The following is a 6,057-nucleotide window of genomic DNA, read 5'->3' on the forward strand; positions in this document are numbered from 1 at the left end:
CCCCACCGCGACCCCAGGACCCCCAACGCGACCCCCCCCAACGCGACCCCCGCGAACCCCCCAACCGCGACCCCCAACGCACCCCCAGCACGCGACCCCACGCGACCCCCACGCGACCCCCAACGCGACCCCCACTGCGACCCCCACCGCAACCCCCATTGCGACCCCCACTGCGACCCCCACCATGACCCCCACCGCGACCCCCTACGCGACCCCCTATGCGACCCCCAATGCGACCCCCAACGCGACCCCCAACGCGACCCCCAACGCAACCCCTCTCAACCCCCTGCGACCCACCCCACTCCCTGATTACTCAAAACCTGCCAAGAACCCGTAAACCCTCTCGACACCACCATGACCCCTCTCGACACCCTGTAACCCCAATCTTGACCCCACGACCCCCGTGACCCCTCTTGTCCCCTCGATCTACTCAACGCGGCCACCCTCGATGTGACCCCATAACCCCAAGTGTGTGTCCCATCCGTGACCATCCTCATATGACGTTGGCGTGACCACGTGACCACGTGACCACATGACCCCCCCTACCCCCACCCAGACGGAGAGGAGTCGTCGTCGTCGTCGTTGGCGTCGCCGCCGTCCCCGTGCGACTTCACCGTGTGTCTCTGACGGGAGAGAGTTGGCACTTCGAGGCGGCGAGCGGCGATGAGCGCGGCGCCTGGGTGGCCGCCATCGAGGGGAGGATCTTCGCCAGCCTCCAGTCCTACAGCAGCGGCGGGGGAGGGGACGCACGCTCCGCACCGGTACGGGGGGGGGGGCGGGGGGGTGGGGGTGTGGCGGAGGGGGGGGCAGGGGGGGAGAGGGCAGGGGGTGGGTGATGATGACGAGTGAGGGAGTTTGATGATGAAGAGGAGGGTGGTTGATGGTGATGACGATGGTGATGGTGATGACGATGGTGGTGTGATGGTGGTGGTGATGGTGACGCTGCTGGTATTGGGCGGAGGGGGGTGGCAGGGGGGGAGAGGGCAGGGGTGGTTGGTGATGACGAGTGAGGGAGTTTGATGATGAAGAGGGGGGGTTGATGGTGATGACGATGGTGGGTGGTGATGGTGGTGATGGTGTGGTGATGATATATTGGGCGGAGGGGGTGGCAGGGGGGGAGAGGGCGGTGGGTGGGTGATGATGACGAGTGAGGGAGTTTGATGATGAAGAGGAGGGTGGTTGATGACGATGATGATGGTGGTGGCGATGGTGACGCTGCTGGTATTGGGCGGAAGGGGGTGGCAGGGGGGAGAGGGCAGGGGGTGGTTGGTGATGACGGTTGAGGGAGTTTGAATGATGAAGAGGACGGTGGTTGATGGTGATGACGATGGTGGTGGTGGTGATGGTGGTGATGGTGACGCTGCTGGTATTGGGCGGAGGGTGGTGGCAGGGGGGAGAGGGCAGGGTGGTGGTTGGTGACGACTGGTTAGGGAGTTGATGATGAGAGGAGGGGTGGTTGATGACGATGATGATGGTGGTGGCGATGGTGACGCTGCTGGTACGACGCGTGGCGTGATGCGAGGCGGGATGGCAGCAGTCATGACGATAACGACTGGCGACGAAACCTTGCCGCGCTTCGCCGTCACACGCTCCCAATCGCCGCCCATCACACTCAGCGGCATCGTCGTGGTACAAGACCATCGGCGTGGTATGTGCGTGACCTTGTGTGACCCCGTGTAAACATGACCTTGTGACACTGTGCACGTGACCTTGTGACCCCGTGAGCGTGACCTCGTGACCCCGTGCGCGTGACCCTCGTGACCCCGTGCACGTGACCTTGTGACCCTGTGCGTGTGACCTCGTGACCCCGTGCACGTGACCTCGTGACCCCGTGCGCGTGACCTTGTGACCCCGTGCGCGTGACCTTGTGACCCGTGCACGTGACCTTGTGACCTTGTGCACGTGACCCCAGTCGCCCCAGGAGCTGCAGCGACGGCAGCGGACGATCGAGGAGATCCGCAGCGTGCCGGGCAACGAGCGCTGCGTGGACTGCGGCCTTCCCAGTACGACACCACCACCACCGTCACCACCACCACCACCGTCACCACCACCGTCGTCACCACCACCACCATCACCACCATCACCATCACCACCACCGTCGTCACCACCACCATCACCACCGTAGTTGTCACCACCGTCGTCACCACCGTCGTCACCACCACCGTCATCACCACCACCGTCACCACCGTAGTCGTCACCGCCGTTGTCATCATCTTGATCATCGTCATCATCTTGAGCATCGTCATCATCATGATGATCATCACCGTCATTGTCACTGTGATCGTCGTCGTCGTCGTCGTCATCATCTTATGTTTGTGTCTCCACATGTGTGTACCTCTGTGTGTGTATGTATGTACCTGTGTGGTGTGTGTATACCTCTGTGTGTGCATGTACCTGTGTGTCTGCACCTGTGCGGTCGTTGTAACGGGTAGCGCTACGCTGCGCTACGAACTCGGCGTCCCGAGTTCGATTCCCGCTCACGGCCAACACCGGTGACGATTATCTGAACCGGGTCTTGGGCCTCCCATAGGTCGACTCAGCCTCAAATGAGTACCTGGTGTGGTGTGTAAACATCGCCACTAGGGAGACAAAGACGGCCGGGCGTGGTTTTGGCCACCCACCCTCTCGTGTGTCGTTCTGGCTTTCATAGGTGCTTGCTAACAGCACTTGCCCCAACAGTCTGTTACAGGCTATACGGGGGATCTTTGTGTATGTGTGTAGACGCAAGTTGGGTGAGCCTAAACCTGTGTGCCCTCATGTGCATCTTGTGTTGCGCCGTGTGTGTGTGTGTGTACCCCTGTATGTGTCGACCCGTGTGTGTGTGTGTACCCCTATATGTGTCGACCCGTGTGTGTGTGTGTGTGTACCCCTGTATGTGTAGACCCGTGTGTGTGTGTAGACCCGTGTGTGTGTGTACTTAACTGTGCATGTGTGTGTGTGTAGACCCGTGTGTGTGTGTGTACCCGTGCGTGTGTGTGTACCCCTGTATGTGTAGACCCGTGTGCGTGTGTGTACTTACCTGTGCATGTGTGTGTGTGTGTAGACCCGTGTGTGTGTAGACCCGTGTGTGTGTGTATGTGTGTGTATTTATCCGTGTGTGTGTGTGTAGTCCCGTGTGTGTATGTGTGTGTAGACCCGTGTGTGTATGTGTGTGTGTGTAGTTCCGTGTGTGTATGTGTAGACCCGTGTGTGTGTGTATTTACCGTGTGTGTGTGTAGACCCGTGTGTGTGTGTAGTCCCGTGTGTGTATGTGTGTGTGTATTTACCCGTGCGTGCGTGTTTAGACCCGTGTGTGTATGTGTGTGTTTGTGTGTGTATAACCCGTGCGTGCGTGCGCGTGTGTGTGTGTGTACCCGTGTGTGTGTGTGTGTGTGTTTAGACCCGTGTGTGTATTTACCCATGTGTGTATGTGTGTGTGTATTTACCCCTGTATGTGTGTGTATTAACTTGCGTGTGTGTGTGTAGACCCGAGCTGGGCAAGCCTCAACTGGGCGCCCTCATGTGCATCTCGTGCTGCGGCGTGCACCGTGCGCTGGGCGCGCACCTGTCGCGCGTGCGCTCCCTGCAGCTGGACTACTGGCCGCCCGAGCTGGCCGCCGTGCTCACCGCCATGGGCAACCGCCTCGCCAACAGCGTCTGGGAGGGCGCCCTCGACGCCGCTGCCGCCGCTGCGACGACAACGACAACGACCGATGCTGGCGCGAACACCACAACCGGGGCGACGAAGGCGGACGCGAACGCCGCCGATGCGAGCGCTGGCACGGCCGCCACCACTGCCGCTGGACGCAGCGAGGGAGGGAGGGGACACAGAAGGAAGCCGCGTGCCGACTCCAGCAGGTGAGGGAGGCGTTCAACGATGGCGAATTTGCTGCTGCTGCTGCTCCTCCTGCCGCCTGCCTCCTCCCTCCTCTCCTCCTCCTCCCTCTCTCCTCCTTCCTAATGAACGCTGCGGGGGTGCGGTGGGCAATACCAGGCCCGGCCGCCTTTGTCTTCCCCAGAAAGAGCCGAGTCTCGAGAAGGGGTCTCGCTCTGCATCGGGACGTTTTAGCGAGTCGCTTAACGAGCCCTGTCTGGGTGGCACGTGGGAGGGGGTGGGCAATCGCGATGCTCGGTGTGCAACCCCGTGACCCCGTGGCACCCCGTGACCCCCGTGACCCCCCTCCCCCCCCCCCCCCCACCGACCGGCACAGGGAGGAACGCGAGCGCTGGATCTTGGGACAAGTACGTGAGCGCCTCTTCCTGGCGCCGCTGCCTCCTCCTCCTCCGTCGCCGCCATCGTCGCCGTCGTCGCCCGGTGCGGCGTTCGGCACGCGCCTCGCCAGCGCCGTCACTGCCGGAGACGTGCGCTCCGTGGCGCTGCTGCTGGCTCCACAGCGAGCGCGAGCAGGTGCCAGCCCACCCGCCAGATCGCTTGCCCATCTGTTCACTCGCTGACTCACTTGTTTGCTTGTTCACCCACTCGCTCGCTCGCCCCACTCACTCGCTCGCTCGCCCACTCACTCGCCAGATCACTATATCACCCGCCCGCCAGATCGCTTGTCCATCTGTTCACTCGCTGACTCGCTTGTTCGCTCGTTCACCCACTCACTCGCTCGCCCACTCACTCGCTCGCTCGCCCACTCACTCGCTCGCGAGATCACTATATCACCCGCCCGCCAAATCGCTTGCCCATCTGTTCACTCGCTGACTCACTTGTTCGCTCGTTCACCCACTCGTTCGCTCGCCCACTCACTCGCTCGCGAGATCACTATATCACCCGCCCCGCCGGCTCGCTTGCCCATCTGTTCACTCGCTGGACTCACTTGTTAGCTCGTTCACCCACTCGTTCGCTCACCCACTCACTCGCTCGCTCATCCACTCACTTGCTCGCACGTGAGGTCACTAGATCACTTACTCACGAGGTCACTCAATCACTCGATCACTCGCTCACGAGGTCACTCGCTCGCGCGTGAGGTCACTAGGTCACTAGGTCACTAGATCACTCGCTCACGAGGTCACTCGTTCACCTACTCGCTCGCTCACTCGCACGTGAGGTCACTAGATCACTCGCTCACGAGGTCACTGAATCACTCACTCACTCGATCACCCACTCACTCGCTCACTCGATCACTCACTCACTCAATCGCGTGTGAGGTCACTCACAAGCCGAGCCGCCATCTCTGACGTGGCCATTGCGAACGTAAGCGACGTCCAGTCCCAGGGTTCGACCCTTAACCACCAAGCTCTGGGCGGTGCCCTGCTCCGTACCCTCCCCGACGCGGCCATGATGAACCGCGTGGTTCCCCCGCGTGCACGTGCCAGGTGAATGAGGCGTGCGCGGGGGGGGTCACGTGACGGGCCTGGCGGGGAGCCCATCCTTCACCTCGCCTGCGCGAACGGGGACGTCGTCACGACGCAGCTCCTCATCTGGGTGAGGAAACCTCGCGGCTGCGCCCGTCTGCGCGTTTGACGATTGGGCCTCCCCTAGGTCGACTAGGCCTCAAATGAGTGCCTGGTGCGGTGTGTAAACATCGCCACTGGGGAGACAAAGGCGGTCGGGCGTGGTTGTTGGCGACCTACCTCCTCGTGTGCCGTGCCGGCCCTCATAGGTGCTCGCTAACAGCACTTGCCCCTGCAGTCTGTTGTACATATATATATATGAACACTGAACTTATTTTGCACCACCGTACATAGACAACCGTGGTAATCGGAGGTGCGGGGTGAGGGCAAGAACTAAACACCCCACACACACAAACTGCTCAGGCCTCAAACCATGGTGGCGAGGAAATGTTAACTACCTCGCCTGGTATGCAAGAGGTCGTGGGTTCGATCCCGACCCTCATGCCTGCTGCTGCTGTATATTTGGAGTTTGCGTGTCTTTCTCATCATCATCACGGTGGCTAGGAGATGTTAACTACTTCGCCTGGTATGCAGGAGATCGTGCGATCGATCCAGACCCTCATGCCTGCTGCTGCTGCATATTTGGAGTTTGCGTATCTTTCACATCATCATCATCACGGTGGCTAGGAGATGTTAACTCCCTCGCCTGGTGTACAGGAGGTCGTGGTTTGCCTGCGA

The 6,057-nt window shown here is 61.0% G+C and overlaps 1 pseudogene; it reads left to right on the top strand.

Moving 5' to 3' along the window:
• The window catches only part of LOC133358253 (arf-GAP with GTPase, ANK repeat and PH domain-containing protein 3-like), a 15,501-nt pseudogene extending 10,192 nt beyond the window's left edge, over window positions 1-5,309 (top strand).
• Window positions 5,310-6,057: the final 748 nt, after the last annotated feature.

Source organism: Lethenteron reissneri, chromosome 61, assembly GCF_015708825.2.
Source record: "Lethenteron reissneri isolate LAM-NWPU_2019-01 chromosome 61, ASM1570882v1, whole genome shotgun sequence".
Lineage (NCBI taxonomy): Eukaryota > Metazoa > Chordata > Hyperoartia > Petromyzontiformes > Petromyzontidae > Lethenteron > Lethenteron reissneri.